The sequence below is a fragment of the Malaya genurostris genome, chromosome 3 (assembly GCF_030247185.1).
Source record: "Malaya genurostris strain Urasoe2022 chromosome 3, Malgen_1.1, whole genome shotgun sequence".
In the NCBI taxonomy this organism is placed as follows: domain Eukaryota; kingdom Metazoa; phylum Arthropoda; class Insecta; order Diptera; family Culicidae; genus Malaya; species Malaya genurostris.
The window spans coordinates 236046355-236071578 of NC_080572.1; the positions used below are offsets into that span (position 1 = coordinate 236046355).

Below are 25224 nucleotides of genomic sequence, written 5' to 3' on the forward strand. Positions count from 1 at the left end.
AGAAAGCTATGGTCTGGCAAGCAATTTGTAGCTGCGGTAAGATTTCGAAATCCTTCATTACCACTGCTTCAATGAACAGCGAAATATACATCAAGGAATGTTCACAAAAACGACTTCTACCCATGATTCGAAGCAAAGATTGGAAAAAAGTGTCAAAACTTGTCGCAAAGAAGTCTGTACGGAATTTAATGAGGAACGTTCGCAAGACGATGCGCCAGCTAGTCTACAATGGCTAGGTAGCAAATGTTGAGAATAATATTCTTTTGTTGTAGTCTAATATTATCAGTATATCGAATAAAATTTGAATATATCTAACACTTGTGATTTATTAACAGCGAAATCAAAGTGCGTCCATACTTTCTGGGACAGTCTTTAGGTGGATTAACGTCAACTTTAATTATATTGAAAGAACTATTTCAAACAGAAATTCTTCTGAAGATATGACAGCTTCAAAATTAACCCCTGAAGCACAAATAAAAAGCACGCGTGTTTTGACATGATTGGGACCACTGTGCATTGACTTCATTACTGTACTATTAACAGTTTAAAGCTACAGTGACATTAAAAAAAGTACATACAAAACATCATTCGCTAATTTTACGTTAGTCTTGAGTTAGAATAGTCTCTCCATCCGTACAAAATAAACGATATGAAGATTTTTAATAGAAATATTAAAATTTCATCGTTTCTATCGTCATGTTTTCAGGATTAATAAATATTTCAACAACACTTGTGTTGAAATATTCAATTTCTGGGAGACGTCGTTTTCAATAGAACTCACAACGTTCAAATTAATAAGTATTTGATTTCCTTGTTTGAGAGCTAGAAACTCTGATTCCGATTTATTTATTACTGAAAACTTCAACTCTTGACATCGATTGCTTGTTCCAGATTCCCTACTACTCATCATTTTGTCTGCCATACTGTTCCAGCAGTCGTACCATGTTTGTTGCAGTTTATTTGTCAGTTGTCAAGTTATTTAGAATTTTGCACATTACTAAAATCAAAAAGGGATAGTTTTTTCAAAGCGGTTCAAAATATCATATACACATTAATTGAAAATACTTAAGATTTCATGTAACACAGTGTTTTCAATTTATATTATTCGATGTCCAATATCGATATCTCAATCGGCTCACTCTCATAAAGATTCCCTCAAGGACATCAGCTGATAAATATACCCCAGCAGTAATTGTCCCAGCTCATAGTTGTGAGTGGTTTTTCATCCGCGGTTTAGCAATATATTTATCGGCATAATTTTCTCTGCCACAACAATGAACCCGAGAATAGAACAAAAGAGGTCTCCGCATGGAACTTTTTTTATTGCATGCCTCTCCAGCCCACCACAACCACGCAAAGGAAAACGGTCCCGTTCAGTAAAAGTTTTCCAATAAGGTCTCTCCGCCTTTTCCGGTTAAGTTTTGTCGTGAATAGTCTAACCGTTGCGTGAGGCAGTATTAAAATCTATTATTCCAAGGTTCCTGACCAGCCACTAGTCGTAGGTATGGTAGTGAGCATATTTCGACGTTGATTGCATCTTTGTCGATTGCAGTTATTGATCGCTTTTGAATCGTAGGTTGATTATAATCACTGGAATACTGGGAATCTAGTTCTACTGTTGTGTTACTACGGTGAAGAAAGACCCTTCCGAACCAAACCGAAACACCTCCTGTGGTGACTTCTTTTTTCTCTTGGCTATAATGAAAAAAAAAAGACTTCTCCTAGTGAACTGATTTCCCATCATCAACGGTTCGCTTCGTATCGTTCACCGTTTATGGCGGCTGATTGCGGTCTGGCCAGTAGTACACAAATCGTCCGGCTCCCGTACCACACTCCTGACCTCGCACACTAACGACGTAATAAGCAGGTCAGGAATCAATTTCCACTAACACAGTAAATCCAGCCCCGATGAATAGCTGGGAAAATGAGTTTTTCCCTTAGCTTTTGCATAAACTTTTATTAAGAGCTATATTTTATCATTTGTTTCGCCCACTTCATCGCCGTTCGGAAAGTCCTTGCCGCTTCGACTGCTTCGGTTAGGTGGTGCGGGTGTATTCCTAATTGGTACAAACGATGGTCGATGCAATGAAAGTCGCACCTTGTGGGTATGGACTCCAACTGGTCGGTCGGTCGGTCGGTATTTGGCTACGAACTTTTTCACTGGAAGGCAACCGGAGAAGAAACAGCTCAAACTGTCAGTGAGCCCAGAATAAATTAATGGTATTAAATTTACAAGTTGGTGTGATTGTTGTTTGTGACGGGTGCTAATTCACGTATTACGCATTTTATGTTCATCATAGACCTAGAAAAAACACGGTAAGTATGTCGTTATTTCAGGGTGAGATCCTAAGCAAGCCTAATGGAGAAATTAAAATATTTTCATTATTTCTTAATTTCATACTTCTTGAGAACTGTGATGCAGATAAAACAAAAAAAGTGATATTGAGCTTTACTTACATACAGACAAGTAAATGCCATTTTCACCTTTCTTGATTGAAGCTTCTAGTTTGAAAAGTGACATGTAAAGAATCCATTTGGCACAGATATACAGAAAATTGAGAGTTTGCGACCGGCATGAGCCTGAAAGAAGCGGCCGGGCTTAACACATCACTTAATAAGTTGCAGAACTAACTAAGAAAAACACGTGGCGAAAACAGATCGGAAAAATTACATGCGGATGCAATTATGTAAAGAAAACCGCGAAAATGTTATCGCAGAGACGAACCCGTAGCTAACTTCGTTCGTGGGAAGTTGTTTTACCGATTGAACTACCCTGCATATAGAAACACATAAAGAGGGAAGCCAATTGATTAGGAAAACCAAGCATGCTTCGCTGTGCTTGGCCACCACAGCATTCACTTACTGCCCTATATGTATGGAAACAAACTCAACAGAAAACAAACACACACTGCATTACAAAGTCTATCCTTTCCTATTTTTCGTTGAAAGTCAATCTAAGGTTTGATTTATCTTCAATCTATTGTGCTCGAGATCGATAACCGTCACCGTGTGTTTGTGTCCATAGATATGCGTTGGTGGACAAGTAAAGCGAAGCATGCTTAGTTCTTCTAGTTAATTAGGCTTCAGATATTTTCATGAGCAGAGGAGAAGCTACCCACGGGTTCAAATCTCGTCTCTGTGGTAATAGTTTCACTGTTTCCATTACATAGTTCCATACGCATATCATTTTCCAATCTGATTTCCCTGTTAGATACTGATCAAATTTAAAACTAGCTCAAGACGGCTCTACGTCTTAACAAGACTAAAACACAAATCGTTCAGAAGAACACAGAAAGAAATACAATCATTCCAACATTTCACTAACTTCTGCAATTGTTCTTTATTTAAGTTAAATTTCTTACTGGTGCGTTTTTAGATCAATGTTTTGCCAGTAGTCTTTGGGGGCCAGATCTGCACTATATGGCGGATAAAAAAAGCAGTTCAAAGTGTAATACGTTCAATTTAACAATCGTTGCCGTCGACTTGTGAATCGGTGCATTTTCGTGGTCGAAACAGTGATTTTTTCTGCGATATATGCGATAGTTTGTAGTATTCGCTAATAATTGTTTCTCCTTTCTACCGCTTGTGGCTCACCGGCTTCAGCTTACACATATAATGATCACTTTGATGCCGGAGTAAAGTACTGGTTCCATGTTTCATCCATTGTCACATATCGATGCAAGTTAGTGGAAGCAGTTAAATTTCACATATACATATTCATGAAGCACAGAAGCCTTGAGTATAATTTTCTCTATCATGTTCTGAACGCAACTGCTGAAGAGTAATATTTAGTTTTCGCCAGCAGACTGATCTTAAATGGCGAATGTTTCTGCGGCTTTCGCGAAGACGCACTGCAACCGGTAGCACGTTTATGAGTCAGTGTACTTATTTTCTTCGGTTTTATTCGATTAACTATAGTTCAATTTGTTAGAGTAACGAACATCATAAGCTAGTAAATCTTCCGATTTATCTGCTGGAGTTGTTCTTCCAGACACAAAAAAAGCATTTGACAAGCTCAATAGTAAAAAAGTCTGACTTACAGTTTCCTAGCTATTTGATTAAAATGATTCAAAATTACGAACCCGTACGAGCAGGTGTTCTCCAAGGTTCGAGCGTATCTTGAATCTTGCATAATATTTTTACACCTGATCTCCCAAATCAACCCATTGGTTGTCAGAAATTGCTATTCTGTGACGAAACAAGTTTGTTGGTCTCGAAACGAAGTGATATGGCAAAAACATAATTAATTTCCTTCTTTTCTTAAACCCCTAATAGTCACTTTTTCAAATTAAATGGCTTGGGATTGACATGGTCTGATCAATCAAAATATTTTGGTTTACCGTACGACAAAAGAGTTAATTTCAAGAATCACATAGATGGAATCCAGGCGAAGTGTAATAAATATATTAAATGTTATAACAGAAATTTCCATCTTTGTTTTAAGAACAAATCACTCGTTTATGAACAAATTTTCAGACCAGTCATGTTTATGCAGAAATAATTTGATCAAGTTGTTGTTCCACTAAGAAAAAAAAATTTTTTTTGAAGCATCATACCTGAAAATGTGAATTTGAAAATGATTTGGTACAAATCAGGTACACAATTTACACAAATATACACGGAAAGACCGAAATCAGCATTTTGGCGAAAAAATTAGTTGATTTTCTGATTTTAGTTAGTTATTTTTTGAGACAACTAAAAAAATCTTACTTTTGCTAATTTAGATTTTTTTAAATTCTCATTCCCTAAACAATAAAACAATATTTGTTGAAATGGCTATTTTTTTAATTAAATTTACCAATTAAACGTGCTATCATTTCTTAGCTAAGGCACACTTCATTTCCATTCAACTATTTTTTTAGTTGAATTAGAGAAATTAAACATAAATGGTTGAATTTGCTTCTGCAATTTGCGGCTATATGGCGCACTGTCACCCAAAAAAACATTAACACCGTAATGACAACTAGCCACTAGATGGCACACTACTACCGAAAAAAATGTCAGTCGCGGTTGTCTTTTCTATATTGGCAGGTATAAATACGATGTTGTATTGGAGAGAAAAACATAAACGAAACATAAACTTCTTTTTGAATTTTTTGTCTTCTAAATCGCTGTTTTCTTCATTCGACTTCGCGAAATCAACTATCTCACTGAAAACTTTGAGCACTCGGAAAACAAAAACCGAATACAAGTGGTACACCGGACGGCGTAGCCCGGAAGGTTGGAAGATACAAAAAACATCATTTGACATGTACAATTAGAGTGCAACATTCGAAACTCACTTCTCTGTTCCGCGTAAAAAACATTATTACGCACAATCGCTTCAAATGCGCACAAATTCTGAATAAATACACTTTCCACTATTAGTTTACGTCATTTTTACATATCGGTTTAGAAATTTATATATGGATATATCGTAACACATGCGAAAAACATCAAAACAATTTGCAAGCAGTTGTCCTTTTTAGCTTCTTGATGGATTGTTTTGTTTTGACACTTCTTATGAGTTTTTGGCTAATAAATTTGTTAGTTAAACCAATTTGTTTTCTTTGCGCTGTCCTTCAAAAATGATGGTGATAGAAAAATAGAGACAAATTTTCTGATTTAAGTCACAAAATTAGTTGATCTGCGAACACAAATGATGATAATAACCCAATCATGTGATTAATAGGGCAGAAAAGTCACCACTAGTGACTGAACACCTAACTTAAGGAGGGAGTAAGGGATAATTTGAATCAAAAAACACTTTTTTTTATTTGTTTACGGAGAAACAGCACAAGCAAGTTTATTAAAACGTTTTCTACATTATAAAACATCATTTAAAGAATATTTAGGTAAATTTCCGTTTATAATTATTGAAAAATAAGGCGGCAACAGAGCATTCCCCAAAACCTCTTTTGAAAATCACGTTGCGCGGTGAAAACGATAACTCGGCGTAGAATTATCTGAAATCCAAATTGTTTTAAATTTACTTGAAGTACGAGTTATGTATCCCCCTTACATCGTTCTCAAGCTATTATTTTCATTTTTTTAACAATTTCTGACATATTTAGGCAAAAAACACGCTAAATTTTCCGCCAATTTGGAGTTGAAAAACTACCATAATATTAAAATGTAAAAGTTACCAAGAAAGTATGTTCCAAGTTTGAAAAGAATCGATTCAGTAAATTTTGCAGGATCGTGTTCACGAACTTCGAAAAATTGGTTTTCAGAAAAACGCGTTTAATTTATTTTTTCTCAGAAAGTGAGCAAAAAATATTTTTTGGTAACTTACACTGAATCATTCAATTGATTTGAAATTGCTAAACAATATTTTCGAAGAGTTAAACTATAATAAAATGTAAAAAAATGATTTTTCGAAACTGATTATCCCTTACACCCCCTCCCCACCCCTTTAAGAATTTGTCAAAACATGCTTGCTTCAAAAGTAAAGTAGGGTCTAACTAGGCGCCTCTTAGAAAAATAAATTGATTCCTTCGATTTTATAGACAATAAACGTTAAACGCGTTTTTTTTCGAAAGCACGTTTTAAAAGTCCGTTGTCCATCGTCATTTAAAAACTACTTCACCTATTATTTTCAAATCTCACACACACACTTTCTACACATAAAATACCCAACCCCAACATTTTCCTTCTCATTTTTTTGTTACTTTGGAAGGTTTTACAGTGGATTGGCCGGTGAATGGTGGTTTTTTTTTTCATAAAAAATCTGTTTTGACTTTAAACAATCACCAAAAATTTAAAAAACTAAAAAAAAATGGGAAATAAAGATGTAATAGTCTTGAAAAATATCTACTACAACTACATTACTTTTATTTTTAGATTTCTGATAGTTTTGCGCTGAGATACAGTTGACACCTCAAATCATGTTTTCTAAAACGTGTCTCGGAAAATACTTATTTCTCAGTATTTTTCAACGAAAAAATTTCAAAATGTTGTTCGAATGATGCTTTGTATTGTGAAATTTATTTTTTTGAACGATTGTTTAATTTATTTTTGTGAACGATTGTTTGAAAAAAAAATCGCAAAAATGTAGTTTTTTTTTCATTTGCTAGACCCTTGCATCCCTATATAAAAAAGCAAAGACATCAAAAATCTTTACTGGAAATCTCAAAAAAATACCTCATAAATGTAGCTAAATCAGTATCATCAGTATCACTATTCATAACTGGTTCTGAAAAATTTGGCGTTTTTCAAATTTACAAAGTGGTCGGTATTGGACGGTTAATTGTCATTTATTCAACTTCGGTAAATTGACTTCACACTTCATACTGTATGTTTTTACCGGTGATTGCAGCAAAAACTAACCCAACTCCAAATGCTGTCAAATTCATACATTTGATAGCAGTTGGAATCGGAACTGGGATTTGCTACAAGCGAAAACGCCATAAAACTGTTAGGAAAGTGGGCCACTTCTCCGAATGCCATTTAACCGAAAGCCATTTCGCCGAAAGCGTAATTTTGTCGAATTCTGCAATTGTCTTAATATCGTAATTGGAATTGATTTAAAATATAGATGAATGAAAGATGATAGCGTGAACGTCCGTAACCCGAAATAACCCGCTCCCAGATTTCAGCAACTGAACAGCAATAATTTATAATTGATCTTGTCAACACAAACAGTAACGTAATCAATTTTTGAAATTGATTTTTTTAACAAAATAAACTTCGACAAGAAAATATAGAAAATATGAGAAGTGCGATTCCTATCCTATCACATTTCTTCATCAATATGATTTTAAATCTATCTCTCGTTGGACATTGATTGCTAGTTTAGCTAAACTAACGACGACTTCACGTTATAAAGAAGAAAATTATGTTCGGTAGCTGCTTCGTTTAAGTACGGGTCGGTGGCAAACCTAAATTTTCCGTATAAGGAGTGTATCGAAAATAAGCTATCCACATACATTTGTATTGTACGCATGTATTTGTGATGGTTTTTCATGCTCAGATCACAGCATGCTGTGCGTTTGGCTGTCAGCTTTCGTTTGTTTACTTGTTCGTGCGGTTGAAATTCTCCGTTTTCAAAATGTCGCGTATTGAAAAGGAAGTGAAAATTAAGTTTCTGGACACATGGTTAAGTGAGGAGAGTATTACCAAATACAAATTATAATACGGAATGCTCTGACATCTAAACATACCCAAAATACCTAAACAAACATACTCGTTCAAATATGACTCTCTTGCTAAAGGTTTAGCGAACTGTGCGATACGAGAATATGAAGATATGTATTTGGATGGATTAAACTATTTTACAAAATATATAAAAATGTGGCGAAATCAAATCATTGGAAAATCATACAGGGTCCGGCACTCGAAGTGTAACCAATTAAAAAGGTCATAAATTCAGTTTGGAAAATTACTTTTACTTAATTCAAAGTACAAAATGTGTAAAAATAATACAAAATTCAGAATCAATTCACTTTTGCTCGATATGACCATATGTGGACGTGATGAAGTTCGGAACGTTGTTTTTCAGCCATTCTTGGTTCACTCGAGCTTTGTGAGACGGTGCCGAGTCCTGCTGAAACGTCCATGGTCTGCCACCGAAATGTTTGTCTGCCCACGGCTTCAAAGCAACCTCCAGAATACTTTCCCGATAATATGTCGCATTTACCTTGACGCCAGGCTCGATGAAAACGATTGGAGAGCGCCCATCTGCGGTTACAGCGGCCCAAACCATTATCTGTTGCGGGTGCTGCCTCCTGGTGGCCAATCGATGACTCAAATTCTCGTATGAACGGTCGATCAAGTAAACCCTATCGTTTTAAGAGTTTACGAATTGCTCAATTGGAAAAATTTTCTCGTCAGAAAATACAATGTTCGGAAATTGACCGCTTTCGGCCAAACGAAGCAACTCCTTCGCTCTCTCAAGTCATCAAGTCAAGGCAAAAGGTGGTCATATCGAGCAAAAGTGAATTGATTCTGAATTTTGTATTATTTTTACACATTTTGTACTTTGAATTAAGTAAAAGTAATTTTCCAAACTGAATTTATGGCCTTTTTAATTGGTTAAACTTCGAGTGCCGGACCCTGTAGATGAGTATCTTTTCCTGATTCCACACCTCAATATTTATCTTGAGTAAAAGACAAACCATTTTGCAAAAATAATCTTTGTCCATAATTTACAGCATTTCAAATGAAGGTTTTGGCAAGAAAAATGCTAAGCACGTGTAGGCATGTTTCTAGCTAGAAACCCATTTCTAAATGTTTGAAAGTATGAACTATGTGTTTAAAGAAATTGTACTAAGCACATTGATCCCGAACCTCAACTGTTAGCCAATTCCGAAGTGTGGACAGATGGGTGTATTTGTGTACTCTACATTTGCTTCATCATAATTGTTTTTCCGGTTAGCGCGGGAGTAACAGATAGAGATGGTCGGGTATCGGGTATTTTACCCGAAACCCGACCCGTACCCGTACCCGACGGGTTTTTGGTCGGGTACGGGTAAAAATTTTTATTTTCAATCGGGTACGGGTCGGGTACGGGTAAAAAATTTTACTGCTCACTCGGGTACGGGTCGGTTACGGGTAAATTTTTTTTTCGGATCGATTACCCGACCATTTGTACTTCACATAAATATGTTTACACGTTGACGAGATTTTTTCATTGCAAAACAGTTCTTCCGAAAAATAATCAATTTGATTCAAGGGGTTTTGACATTCGCGCCTAGGACCAGACCTGTCAACTGGCATCTTTTTCCAGAAAAAACATTTTTTTCTTCATTTAAAAAAAGATGTCATAGTTACGAGAAAAGTTATGTGAATATTTCCCGCCCTACTTTGTTTATAACATATTTAATAAGACATACTGCCTTAGCTCTATGATGTTGCGGTCGGAATCTACTTTTCACGTAGGTTTTAATAGACTGCCATTTTAAAACTGTTTAATGCACAATTCAGTAAAAATTATTTCATTAATATACTGCCCATACTCGCATGTCAGTCTCATATCGATTTTCGCCAATTTTGAGTTAGCTTGAGGAATGGAGTCTTTCCTCAATATACTCTCAGAAATTGCAATGAAAGTTGATGGTTTGTTCAGTAAAATATAAAAAAATATCAACTCATTTCTGTGTCCCATATGCTAAAGTATATCAGTCCCATTCAGTGCAAAATTTCAATAATTTCATTTGTTGCAATATTGGAACAGCAAAGGTGTATTACCGATATTTCATGTAATAATACCAAGATTTAGCATTAGGGAGCAAAGCAAAGTCTTGGCATTACATTCCTTTCGTGGAGTTTGGCCTTTCTGTTTCAACAGACTTCGCAGCCGATTCTTAGCATACAGAATCATTGCATGGCTAGTACTATGGATCCTACTGACACTAAGAATCCTTCCAGGTCGGGGCTCGAACATACCACAGCTGGCTTGTAAGACCAGCGTCCTATGCATTGCATTAGGGAGCACAATAAATAAAAAAAATCGGAAATAAACTTTTGATCGCCTTTTTCTCAACATGCCGATTTCCCATAAGGGGACTGATATGCAAGTATGGACAGTATACAAAATGTAGTGTAGTACTTATATCACATTCAGATACCAGAAAACTGTTATTTTAAATATTGGTTGGAGATTTTCAAAATTTTCATAAAAAATCATTAGGATTCTTACCATAAAAACATGAACATTTATTTTAGAAAATCTTCATAGAAGTTCTTCTTATTCTGCACTTCTGGGTGGTGTCACCTCACTTGAATTGACACCGATTGATGGCACAGCAAGTTGGGCTATATTGTTAGTTAATTTTCGTTTCTTTTCACTGGACTACAAGTGAAAATCTCGATGCGTGACAACGTGGAGTCGCAAAAGTAAGGGTGAAAATCTTTTCTCGCGAAATACTCAAATTTTCACCGTGTTCACTCGTTGAGGGTTCCACCGGTTCAATGGCTGTAAAAACCACCAGCTACCTATAACATCGTGGGTGTGGGTTTGTGAGGCTTACAAAACGGGCATAGTTGACAGATTAATTTAAATCAAAATCATAATTCATTTTGCTTTGTAGTAAAAAATTGTAACCAAGAAAATTTCCTACGCATGTTCAAACTACTTACACTTGAAGGACTCACTGTTCACCATGTTCAAAATTGAATTTTTCACACCGGGAATACACGTACATTGTTTGATTCTTTGGTCAATTCACGTAAACGAACTGATAACACACTATTCATTTTAGGGGATGTTCGCATAACATTCATTTTCGTCACGTATAATATTCAATTTGACATTTGGAACTATTTTACGTGATTTTTCAAGTGATTCGAATGTGAATTTTTATTTGTGTGTCAAGATAACAAGCACGCTTACTTGTGGTTCTGAAGAATTGGATCAAAAGTCGCACTGTTTCGTAAAAACCATACCTACCCAAAATTGAATACAACGGGTATTACGACATTTTGGGTAAATATGCTTCTCGAAAAATTTGAGTTGATATTACCCCCTTTTGTTGACATTTGTAAATGAGTATAAAGTACCAAAGACATTGGAAATCTACAGGGTCCGCCATCTAACATTTATTTTTGAACTAGCGGTTATTTCGACATTGGTAACCTCAATGTCACTTCTGATTTGACAGAAACTTAGTTGTATCCTTCCGCTGAACGAAAATGGTTGTGTATACGCTTGAGGACCGCGTGAAAATAGTGCAGTTTTACTTTCAAAATCATGGTAATGTTGCGGAATGTGTGCAAAAAAATCATCTTCTCGGATGAGGCACATTTTCATCTCGGCGGGTATGTTAATAAGCAAAATTGTCGCATCTGGGGACGGAAAACCCGCACGTCATCATTGAGAAGCCGATCTCAGAGAGTGACGGTTTGGTGCGGATTTTCGTCTGGCGGCATCATTGGGCCTTTTTTCTTAGAAAATGAGGCAGGAGCCGCCGCCACGGTCAATGGCGAGCGGTACCGCGCCATCATTAGCGATTGGTTCTTCCCGTTACTTGAAGAGGAAGACTTGGACACCTTTTGGTTCCAACAAGACGGCGCTCCGTGCCACACAGCCAACGCTACGATCGATCATCTGTGCACAGTCTTCGAAGATCGAATTATCAGCCGAAATTCGGATGTCGTTTGGCCGCCTCGGAGCTGGGATTTGACACCGTTAGACTATTATCTTTGAGCGGCTGTCAAAGATAAGTGTTATGTGGACAAGCCAGAGACAATTCAAGCCTTGAAGGATAACATTCGTGCATCCATAGCTGAAATAAAGCTGCATACAATCGAAAATGTATTAAAAAGCTGGACCGACCGTATGGCGTACTGCAAGGCCAGCCGAGGCAGCCATTTGAATGAAATTATATTCCACAATTACCCGGAAGGGTTGTACTTTAATATGAAAAAATAAATTTTGAATTCGAATGAGCCGTTTGTTTTTTTTGCATTTTTAAAAAAAAGTTACATTACATTATTCATGCTTCACAGTGTACTGATATGTTTAAAAGTAAAGAAGCATTTTAATGTATTTTTCTTACCAACTAGAGCCTGATACGGCTCGATATCTAAAACACTTTATTTTTTCCATACTGAATTTTGGTAAAATTTTTACTACTCATTCGGGTCGGGTACGGGTACAGGTAATTTTTTATCGGGTACGGGTCGGGTACGGGTAAAAATTTTTTATTTTTTATCGGGTACGGGTCGGGTACGGGTAATTTTTTTTTATTATTGATCGGGTACGGGTCGGGTACGGGTAATTTTTTAAATTTTTAATCGGGTACGGGTCGGGTACGGGTAAATTTTTTTGCTGATCACTCGGGTACGGGTCGGGTTCGGGTATAAGAATTTCTATACCCGACCATCTCTAGTAACAGATCGGCTGAAAAGTTCGTATCGTTTCTATGAGAGGGCGCCACTAGAATTAAATCCATACCATTTTCAGTTAGTACCAACCTACAAAAGATACGTGTATAAATTTGACAGCTGTCTGATTATTAGTTTGTGAGATATTGCATTTTGAGTGAAGCTACTTTTGTTATTGTGAAAAAAATGGAAAAAAAGGAATTTCGTGTGTTGATGAAACACTACTTTTTAATGAAAAAAAGTGCCGCCGATACCAAAAAATGGCTTGATGAGTGTTATCCAGACTCTGCACCGGGCGAAGCAACAATTCGTAAGTGGTTTGCTAAATTTCGTACTGGTCATATGAGTACCGAAGACGATGAACGCAGTGGACGTCCAAAAGAGGCTGTTACCGATGAAAACGTGAAAAAAATCCACAAAATGTTTTTCAATGACCGTAAAGTGAAGTTGATCGAGATAGCTGACATGCTAAAGATATCAAAGGAACATTTTGGACATATTATTCACGAATATTTGGATATGAGAAAGCTTTGTGCAAAATGGGTGCCGCGTGAGCTCACAATCGATCAAAAACAACAACGAATTGATGATTCTGAGCAGTGTTTGGAGCTGTTATATCGAAATAAAACCGATTTTTTTCGTCGATATATAACAATGGACGAAACATGGCTCCATCACTTCACTCCGGAGTCCAATCGACAGTCAGCTGAGTGGACTGCACGCGATGAACCGAACCGAAAGCGTGGAAAGACTCAACAATCGGCCGGTAAGGTTATGGCGTCTGTATTTTGGGATTCGCATGGTATAATTTTCATCGACTACCTTGAAAAGGGAAAAACCATCAACAGTGACTATTATATAGCGTTATTAGAGCGTTTGAAGGACGAAATTTAAAAAAAACGGCCTCATTTGAAGAAGAAAAAACTTTTGTTTCATCAAGACAATGCACCGTGTCACAAGTCGATGAAAACCATACTGAAATTGAACGAATTGGGCTTCGAATTGCTCCCTCATCCACCGTATTCTCCAGATTTGGCCCCTAGTGACTTTTTCCTGTTCTCAGACCTCAAGAGAATGCTCGCTGGTAAAAAATTTAGAAGCAATGAAGAGGTAATCGCTGAAACTGAGGCCTATTTTGAGGCAAAGGACAAATCGTACTATAAAAATGGTATCGAAAAGTTGGAAGATCGCTATAATCGCTGTATCGCCTCTGATGGCAATTATGTTGAATAAAAAAAACGAATTTTTGCAAAAAAAAATGTGTGTTTCTATTAAACGATACGAACTTTTCAGCCGAACTGTTATATACTATATTTATACACTATTTTTATCGAGAACTCTTTTGAGCTAAATTCAATGTTATGTGTTTTGCGGTAAAGAAATAATTTTCGATACTAAAATTTCTTATCCTTAATAGCGTTTCTACTCCACCCCGTCAGTACGTCACCATCTTGCCAAGCTACTGAGTAATCCGATGCAACATAACACCACAAATAACCTATATCCAAAAATAAAGAGGGCACACAAGGAGTGGTCGAGAGAGAATAACATCAGCGAACGGGCACCGGTCTAATCAACAGCCCAAACCCTCTAGCCGCAGGCTATTCTAGTTACAGGCAACCCAACCCAACGGCTCTCTACGGCACTGTACGAAGCTGTATAATAATAATTGACGCTATTTGCTAAAATCAATACTTTCCCGTGATGAATATTTTACGAAAGTTGAATGAAACGTACCTGCCTATCAGAAGTAGGTGACGTCTTTCCGAAGGCGGTAGGTGGGTGGCAGTTCACCAGACCAACACACAGTCAGGATGGCTGTCGAAATTCAGGAAGGAAATATTTCCTCTTCTGAACAATTTTTCCTCTGTGCTAAGGAGTAAGCCTCAACCCGCTCTCTCACATTATTCAAAGTCACACAAAAAGAACTATTACTTCTACTACTTCTACTACCACTACTAGCACTTCTGACAACTTGTATTTGACTTGCAAAGATAAACAAACACTTCACTCGGTATTTATTCTTTCTACCTTTGCAACACAATGATGCACCAAATCACTGCGAATCAAAATGCTACTACCCAGCGGGTGGAGCTTAGTATTATTCACTTTCGATTCGAGAAACCGCACAAACCATATCACTCCCGTCGGCGGTCATTTAGCATTTAGTCCACGGAACGACCGAAATTAGTTCTGCGCCTAATTCGTATTACTGTTTTTAAATTAGTTGATTTTAACAACAAAATTTCCAAAATAACTATGAAATTAAGTAAAATTGAGAATTTACTTTGCTAAAAAAAACCCTTATTTTTAGAGAATGTGTTTAGTTGGCGAATATCCTGGACAAAAACCAGCAATATTTTAATCCAACACGAAATTCACATTAACAACTAATTTTGTTATTCAAATAAGAAAATTTATTTCTATTTATCTATCACCATCATTACTGAAGGACAGCACAAAAAACAAAAAATAAATTGGTTTTATTAACAAAATTAGTTTTATTAACAAAATTAGCTAAACAATTATGAGAAGTGTCAAAGCAAAACAATCCATTAAAAAGCTAAAAAGAACAGTCTTGTTGAAATTGCTTGCAAATTGTTTTGAAGTTTTTCACATGTGTTACGATATATCAATATTTATCATTTGAAGCGGTTGTGCGTAAAAATGTTTTTACGTGGAACAGTGAAGTGAGTTTTGAATGTTACACTCTTGGCCACTTGTTTTTCCGAGTGCTCAAAGTTTTCAGTGAGAGAATCGATTTCGCGAAGTCGTATGAAGAAAATAGCGATTTAGAAGAAAAGTTTCCAAAAAGATGTTTATGTTTCGTTTATGTCTTTTTCCCCAAAACAAAATCGTATTTATACCTGCCAATATATAAAAGACAACCCCGAGTGAAATTTTTCGGTAGTAGTGTGCCATCTAGTGGCTAGTAGTCATTACGGTGTTAACGTTTTTTCGGTGACAGAGCGCCATATAGCTGCAAATTGCAGAAGCCAATTCACCCATTTATGTTGGTTGAAAACAACGTTTTATTTTTCTAATTCAACTTAAAAATTAGTTGAATGTAAATGGAGTGTGCCTTAGCTAAGAAATGACCGCTCGTTAAATAGGTGAATTCAACTAAAAAAATAGCCATTTCAACTAATATTTTACTATTATTCAGGGAATGAGAATTAAAATATCTAAATTAGCAAAAGTAAAATTTTTTTAGTTGTCTCAAAAAATAACTAACTAAAATCAGGAAATCAACTAATTTTTTCGCCAAAATGCTGATTTCGGTCTTTCCGTGTCCGTAGGCACTTGTTCAGACTTGTTACTTTCCTTCGTTTTTCCACCACCAACACCTCATCCTGATGTCTGTCTGATTCCGCCTGAACACCCCCTGCTGGTGCGATTAAACGATTCGCATTTTGACTCCTTCACTACGCTGCCATAACATAGATGATGATGATGATGACGACGACGGTGATGTTGATGGTATTCTGTGCATCAGCTTCTATCTACCACAAAAAAAACAACCACATTCACACTTATATCAGACAAGCATTTTATTCGCTACTGGGTTATTTTAATCACACATCGTTCGCATTTTTTTTTTGCTTATACGAAGACAACACATTTTTCACACCACCCAAGTTACTGCTCTACCTCCCTCTACCCCCACCAACCAACGTTCGGCGTCTGCCGTTAGGGTTAATTCAGTACCGGAAGAATGTTACTTGGAATCTGCCGGAAACAGGCGCGGAAATTTGCGTAGAGCTCATATAGACTTCAGTGATGAAAAAATAACCGAATAACCGAAAGTCACGTCGGTAGCTAAGCTGTAACTTTTGTGGACTCAAGAAAATTCCCGATATCTGCAGAATACCTGGAAAGAGTTGGAAAAATGAAGAAATGTTTCTTAACCATAAGCTGATTTGCATATGAAAGGTGTTTTCAAGTTTAAAACTGGGAAATATTCAACCGTACAAGATTCATGTAGGCTTGCAAATTCAAATTGCTATCATAAAGTTTTTATAACGATTCATACGATTATTTTAGTAAACCAAAATCGGCAAAAATTCATCCTTTTCAATTATACTATTTATCTGAATTCTTATAAACACACAGAAGAGGACGAAATTTGCGTGTATCTGGTCAAAATACGTCGAATGAATAAAAAAATTTCACCTTGTTAAAATCCAAGAGAATTCGCAAATATTTTATCAAACCAGATATAGACTGTACCAAAAAGTATGGACGCACCTAGTTTTCGAAGGAATTAAGACAAAAGTAGCTCATATTGACGAAAAACAGTACATTTTGCAGTACGCATTTTATCTAACAATAGTGAATAAAAACAAAAGCAAATAATTATCAGATGATTTATTTTCATAATGTCAATAGTTTTAGTTCAATAAACACTAAAATATGCACGAATTTATCATAAAACATTTTTTGCAGAAAATTCCACATTGTTATATTTTTGAAAAACTGATATTTTTGATAATGATTTTAATTTAGTGTTTTAATTTTTTTCTGGTGGAAACTTTTTTTTTAATCTACAAAATTCACCAAAATTATTGATAGGTAAGGGCAGACAATCAATACAACCTTCATAGGGGTCTGTCGCTGACGATGTCCAGCCAGCGACTGGCACCATTAAAGAAGGTTGAAGTTAGAAACGAATTACAAGTTGTAGATGGATACGCCATAGTATTTAGTTCTAAACGCATGTGATGTATGATTTTAGAACTAAATACCATGCCTCTTCATCGGATGATGATAATTTGATGGAGACGCATGGTTTTTCGATAGATTTATTTTTTAAAAGTCTGATATTATACTTGTCCACATTTTTTAAAAATCTGAAAAAATACAGCGTGATGTACTCATAAATGGTTTATTTTTTATGTAAAATCTAGAGTGGTACCAAAATTGTAAGTGCAAATAAAAAAAAATTAAAAATTTTGAACATTTTTTCAATATATTTTGAAAAATTCTGAAAAGAATCCGAAAGGTTTCCCATAATCCCAAAAATATTCCTGATTTTTTTTTCAATTTTTTTGCTCAAGCGGTTTTTGAAAAATGTATATAAAAAAAATCAGAAGAACAACCCTAACTCCACCAATATGGCAGTTAAAGGGTTAAAATTTTGGGAAAATAATCTTTTCAAACAGCGTATATCAATTTTTTTCTGTTTTGGGGCAGTTTTTATATGCAAACCTGGCTACACCCTTAAAAACGTGATTAATCCACCTAGCAGTGAGATGATACCTTTTTTTTACCAATCCGTTTGGATATTCTTCGGTGTTTTAGTTCACATGACATTATTTTAATTATCGTCGTTTTAAACGGAAAATTGAGATTTTAATCACTCATTACCCTGTAATGTCGAAACTGCGAATCAGATCGAATTTGAATCTAAACGTGTGACAATCGATTGAACATTCCACAAGATGTCGAAGTAAGTTCCACTTTAGAGTTTTTCATCATTATTTATGGTACTTCCAGAGCCGGTATTCAGGAACTAGCATAACCCAAAATGATTCGAATGGCCATAAATTAATACGCCAAACAATTCACATCGACTATATCGGTATGAATTTTGAAAACTTATCATCTGTAATTCCAGAATCGGATAAAATTCACCAATTTTGTATGGGACCTTAAGTCCTTTAATTTGAATTTTTGTTTTTGAAGTTCGATTTGGCTTTTTTGAGAAAATGATTGAGCTTTGAGAAACGATTCGATACTGGAACCGGAGTTCTGAAATCGGTGTAGCCGAAATCAGTTAAATTCGCCTGAGGAGTGTGTAGACATCTTTGAGAAAATGTAGTGCGAATTAAAATTTGGGGGTACATTCCGAATTCAAAAACAAATACCGTTTGAACTGAAATTTATTTGGTAATCGACTATCCAAATCTGCAAACCCGGTAAACCTGATTAATTTTTGTGAAATAGACATTTTTATACTAATCACCCTGTATCTCCTAAACCAGAAGTCGGATCGGACTAATAAGTACTAAGTACTATAGGATTTTGAGACCTCTAATTTGAATCATAGATGGTTCTTAGATTTCATTTGAACCTTACATCGGTTCAGCCATCTACGAGAAAAATGAGTTGCATTATTTTAACTTCGTTTAACATATCATCCTGTAGTTCCGCAATCAGAAGTCGGATCCAAACGTAATTCAGGAACCTTGTTTGGGAGTACTTTTCATATGAATCTGAGTTTGTAGAAAACGGTTGAGTCATCTCCAAGAAAATTGAGTGAAATTATTTGTCACACACGCATTTGCTGATCTTGACGCACTGAGTCGAATGGTATATGGGAGTAATGTTCTTCCAGCATTTATTACTGTAAGTAGTTTTAATCAAAATAATTATGGAATTACTTTCGACTTGAAAATGCTGCCATCATCTAGTTTACATGTCATACTCGAACGATTAATGTTGCCGAAAATGAACCGTGCTAAAATCGATCAGAGGCAAATTGTCATTAAAAAGAATGCTGTACACAGTCTTTTTGGTACTTAGAAACAATTGTATGTAACAGTATAATAAATCGTGTTTAATTTGGCTCCGAAACAGCGCTTTATCATCAAACGCGTAAAACTCCTACTACTGGAATAAGGCGAAAAGTCGTTTCTCACAAAAATATCGATATCTCCGTTAAAAATGGACGGATTTTGACAATCTATGGCTTGTTGAATAGCTATTACCGTGCGAAATCTAAGTCTTAAAACATATTCTGTTTTCAAAGTTAGTTGTGGTAGACATAAAACTTTGAATAACTCAAAAAGTAAACATCTGATCTAAAAACCATTCAATATCGTTCTGGGTGACGGGGAGACCTTTCATTTGCGACTAGTTTGATCAAAATCGGTCCAGCCATCTCTGAGATCTCGACCTCTTAGTTGACAACACACAAACACACACACACACACACACACACACACACACACACACACACACACACACACACACACACACACACACACACACACACTTGCTCAGTTCGTCGAGCTGAATCGATTGGTATTTGACATTCGGCCCTCCGGGCCTCGGAAATTTTTTCTAAAGTTCGAGCGAATTCTATAAATATTTATATATATATATATATATATATATATATATATATATATATATATATATATATATATATATATATATATATATATATATATATATATATATATATATATATATATATATATATATATATATCTATATATATATATATATATATATATATATATATATATATATATATATATATATATATATATATAAAGGTAAAAAAAGGGTACAATTTTTGAGTTCTTTACAAAAAAAAAAATAGTTAGATGAAAAAAAATTTTTGGGATGCTGATTTTGCGTGGAATATCCCATGTATAAAAAATAGGTAAAACTATAACAGAATCTACAAAAGATCTTACAGATAATTTGAGAAAACCAGGAAGGAATAGATCAAAGCTCGTTTCTCATTACGAGCAAAAAACATATTGGAAATTTTGTTCAAAGAACACATCGCGGAAAACCTCTGAAGAATTTGAAAAGGGTTTACAATACCATTTCAAATCAAAAGTAGCAGAACATGTATTTATCGATGATGATGAACTGTCTACAAATATAACACAAAATTTTACTACAAAGCAGAGGTGGAAATAAGCCTATTTTGCGCATGAAAATGTGAATAAAGATTTCCGATTGTGAATGAAAAAAACCGAACTCCGTGAATTAAAAAATTGGGTAACAAAACTAAAATTGCGATTATGTTTTAAATTGTGGAAAATCAAATTGAAGACCCTTTTAAATTCTAAGTAAAACCAAAATTTATCTTCTAAAAAATCATTCATTTCAAAATTCATTATAATATCCACAATAAATATGTGATATAAACAGATAATACTGACTATTTTTATTTACTGTGAATCAAAAAATTTGCTTATTTCCACCTCTGCTACAAAGTTTCAACCATTCGTGACCTTCCTTATATGAAACTTCTTTGTTGTTTCATTAAGTCCATTGGAGTTCCAATTTAATTTTTTTTTATGTTAGACTCCTTTCTCTACCATGAGTTCAACCAATAGCCAGCTATCTTATATTAAATAAAAGTGATGAACTGGTACAAACAAACTTGAAATACACTAAGGTCTCTTTTTACACGGGGGTTACGTACCGTGTTAAAAAAATGCGTGTAAAAGAAAACCGTGTTAATTGCGAAAACCGTGCAAAAAAAACCGCGTGGAAAATTTAACGCACTATTTTCAAAAACCGTAGATTTGATTATTTGTTTGTGTTGTTTTGGATAAAATGTAACTTTTGATAATTTGAAGGGAAAAAAAGCTTATTTTTTAACTCCCAAATTTATACAAGGTGCACATAACTGTAAAAATGTAACTGTTGTTTCACAATAAAAACGGAAATCTAAAAAACAGCCAGAGGTTACGAGAAGGGTCCAGTCATATTTGATAAAACACATTGGATGAAAAATTAAAATTAGAACACTTAGAAAACGCGTTGTACGACAAGCAAATTAATCCAAATGGCTCATGCCTTCTGTATTATGCATTCAGTTTTCCCAGAAACGACAATACTTTCAAATTAGAACGTTCGACTAAAGAAGTGCTAGTAATACCACCAATAAACACTTTCACTTTTTTTAAAGAGGAAGAATTCATAGAGATGAATATAAATCAAAGTAGAAAAGGTATTACTATGTGTAACGCTCGTATATTTTTTTTACGAAAAACAGTACATTTGGCGTAAAAATCAAGGAAATACAGTACATCGACTTTGAAAATACAGTATATTTTACAGTACGCTTTTTTTCTAAAAATAGTGAATAAACAAAAGCAAATAAATTTGATCAGCATCTTACGAGGAAAACAGATTGAAAAAATGACATGCGAATACAACTATGTGATGAAAACCGCGAAAAAGCCACCGCAGAGATGGAACTCGAACCCGTAGCAAGCCAAATACGGGTAAATCGTTTTGCCTATTAAACTATCCTGCATGTGAGACACACATACAAACAGCCTAACTGAACATAAGAACCGAGTATGTTCAGCTATGCTCGGCCCCTACGGCGATAATTTGTAGTCATTTCTCAATAACAATCCCTCCGCAAGGTGTTTCAGCCCTCAATTAGTCCGTTTGTTTTGTATGTTTCACATGCAGGATAGCTTAATTGGCAAAACGATTTAGGAGGATAGGAACTATTTTCGGGTTCGAGTACCGTCTCTGCGGTAGCTTTTTCGCGGTTTTCATCACACAGTTGTATTCGCATATCATGTAAAACTTACTCAATACGGCTCTACGTCTTAACAAGACTAAACAAATCGTTCAAAGCAAGTTCATAAACTCAATTATTTTTTATTTCCTTTTTGGGGCATTTTAAAATTCGTCAAAAACTGAAAAATGTGCGAAAGTAATAATAACATTTTTTGAGAAGCGGATGTTTTACGGATACGAGCGTTAACTATGTGTCATGCTGAAGCAACTCATTTCGTCGGCGTAAATCATAATACTACTAGAGCTATATCATTCAAATGGGTATGAAATACTGTACTGCTCGATATGATGAAGAGTTGAAGTAAATTTGACTAGTTCTTCAACGCTCCGAAATTCTCGATGATATCAATGACGATGCTGATGTGTAATTTACGACAGCGGTTCAAGATCTGAAGACTGATTAATCATTTTATGGAACGACAGTCAATACTCCCGTGAATTTTGAATGAATGATTTTAGTTAATTTTCAAACTTTAAATTAACTCTCTTAATCTTTTTCTTACAGACAACCTGTTCCTTTTCTTTTCTCAAAAAAAACAAACGACAGTTCTTTTTAAACTCTTATGAGAAATCGTGTTAATTACGAAAACCGTGTAAATAAAAACCGTGTTAATTCCGGAATGCGTGTAAAAAAGCCGTGTATAAAAAAAGTGCGAAAAAACCGTGTAAAAAGAGACCTTAGTGTAGTTATAGGATCATGTACAAAATAAATGTATTTTATTTAATATAATTTAAAATAGCAACTCGCTTGATAAAAACAGTGTTTAGATTAACTAATGAATACCAGCATACTAATATGTTATTCGAAATGTATTAATTTTAAAAATGCCACGGCGAAGAAAAACTTATGTATATTGCCTATGAAATAAACGTATTTATGAAAAAAAGTTCCAACTCATGGAAATTAGTCGTAACTGAATGGTTAGAAATATATTAAAATATTTCAATTTGATCAAGGCAACAAATATTTCTGGCTCTTCAAGTTGCTACCTACCCATGAAAAAGGAACAAGCATAGTCAGTACATAAACAGTTACTAGCTGTCAGTAACTAAATTACCTGAAATAATCTATCTACACTACTATGAAAAAAAACAGCACAGCAAATTTTCTTCTAACAGACTTCTAAACTGACACACTGATGATAAGATCAAATCTATCTGTCACTGATTCCTGATTCCTATTATGTTAGTATTAAAACGAAATAGTTAAAAACTTTCATTCTACTATTTCAGTATTCTTTTCTAAAACGGTTTAGTTTCATTCCACTAACCGCTCAAACTCCAAACATTACGAAGTTGAGAGGATGATATTCAGTGCAACTCTACCAAACATGCAGCAAATTAAATCACCAATAAAAAAAATAAATGTCTTCAGTCTTCCGGGGCTCCCTCGTACGGTGGTGGAAATTACCACGCACTTGCAAGCTGTTCCGGAGAAGTAATGTCAATATTTTAATCCAATTTTGCGGTGGTAATAACATCGCGAGATTGAGAGAGTCGAGCGCCACCAAAAACATGCTACATTACGGTGCTGAAATATCAGCTGTTCCGAAAACCGCAATCATCCGCCCTATTGAACCGAAAACTAACTGCGGCCTATTCATTCTAGTAAGTTGTTTACTTAGCATACAGATTCACGCAAAATCCGCAATTTTTTTTCTCCCTCTCTCTCTCTCTACTAAGTCTGGTTCCGCTCGTTCTCGACTGACTTTGGTTTTCTGTAATCACAGCCTACTGGAATAAATCTCAATTTCCGCTCCCAGGAGAAGGTTTTTCTTGTTTTACGATTCCGGTTGTTCTTCTTTTTCGCGTACCTTTAGGCGTACCAAAAAAGTACCGACAGCAAAGCACGTGAGTAAATCGCCATCGATTTATTTCTTAACTTTCACGACTATCTCAGCTCGGTGGTAGCTTCAACAATTCCCTGGCGAGGAACATTTTCCCACTCGGAACCAGAAAGAAAAACAAACACGGACAAAAAAAACGTATTGAAGACCAGTGATCTTCTGCAATCTTCTTCACCTTAGCGAGCGGTACGGAAAAATCTCGATCGGTAAACATCCAGCCACAAACACATGACCCCTCACGCAAACACTCGAACATCCGCACGTTCGGAGCTTCTCATGGCCGAGACGATCTTTTGGGGCAAACAGTACCCATTATCCGCGTGCAGTGCAGTCAAAGCCACCTCTAGTCGAGAGGGTGATAATGAAGCAGCGGATCACCGGGACCTATACTATCACATGAAACTAACGTCACACGAACGCGTCGCCACTTGCCTTATCGCTATCCCGACATCCGCACACACTCCACTCCGGTCCACTTTACTTCCACGTTCTTCCTCTCGCCCGCCCCGGTGAATCGAGAATCGAACCGCGAACTTTAAAGCGAATTTAAAAAAACGACACAAAAAACCGCGCCGCACGGAATTCCGAAAAGCTTTCCAGCAACCACCAGTGGAAGATTCCGCCCGGAAAGGCCAGTGAGAGCCAAATCAACCCCGTCGTTCGGGATCGACACCGTGATTGACCACCGATGATGGCCACTGCTGGGTGAACCGCTGGGTTTTCGCGCCAGGAACCATAGAACCGATTTATTGAAGCGATCCAAAAATACTAACTGGTTGTTGGCACCGTCTCGGCAGTCTGGGCAGCAGCAGCAGCAGAACATTCGTCCGACGCGCCGCCGTGCCGTTCGACTCCAAAAAGCGTAATATATGGCTCACGGAGCACCAGAGCGGAGCAAAAGCTGAGTGAGAAGACAGAGACCGTTCGAGTGCCCAGCGCCAGGAAGCGGATCGGCTGGGTGTTGTAGGTTTACGGCGGCGGGGGTGGTTGGCTCCACTTACACACAGTTACTCATCGGCTCATCGGTAGGTCGACGTCGGTGTAGCAGGTGCTCCCGGGTTGGCCGGGATAGGTGCGGGTGTAGGTTTTGGAAGATTACTGCGCTCGTCTGCTAGACACCAGTACGTTGCGTTGTGGGTTCTCACTCTCACACACTCCCGACTGGCGAAGTACGGGATTGTGCGCGGTAACTCGCGCGGAAAATTCGAGCAGTCCAGGAGCGAGAATCCACCTGCTGCTTCGATGTACTTCGACGAGCCACTTTCGGTTTGCCGCGGTGTGGGAA

General features: G+C 36.2%; 1 protein-coding gene across 8 annotated transcripts in view; it reads right to left on the reverse strand.

Moving 5' to 3' along the window:
- Positions 1–24786, reverse strand: part of LOC131436192 (high affinity cAMP-specific and IBMX-insensitive 3',5'-cyclic phosphodiesterase 8) — a 448244-nt gene extending 423458 nt beyond the window's left edge. For 5 of the 8 annotated variants that reach the window (XM_058604774.1, XM_058604772.1, XM_058604770.1 and 2 more), the window contains exon 1: positions 14542–15270. The gene's annotated coding sequence lies outside the window, so the exon portion shown is untranslated. Of the gene's footprint in view, positions 1–14541; positions 15271–23906; positions 24049–24114 lie in introns of those variants that run through there. The other 3 variants (XM_058604775.1, XM_058604771.1, XM_058604773.1) reach the window with 2 other exon arrangements.
- Between the last annotated feature and the right edge of the window lie 438 nt (positions 24787–25224).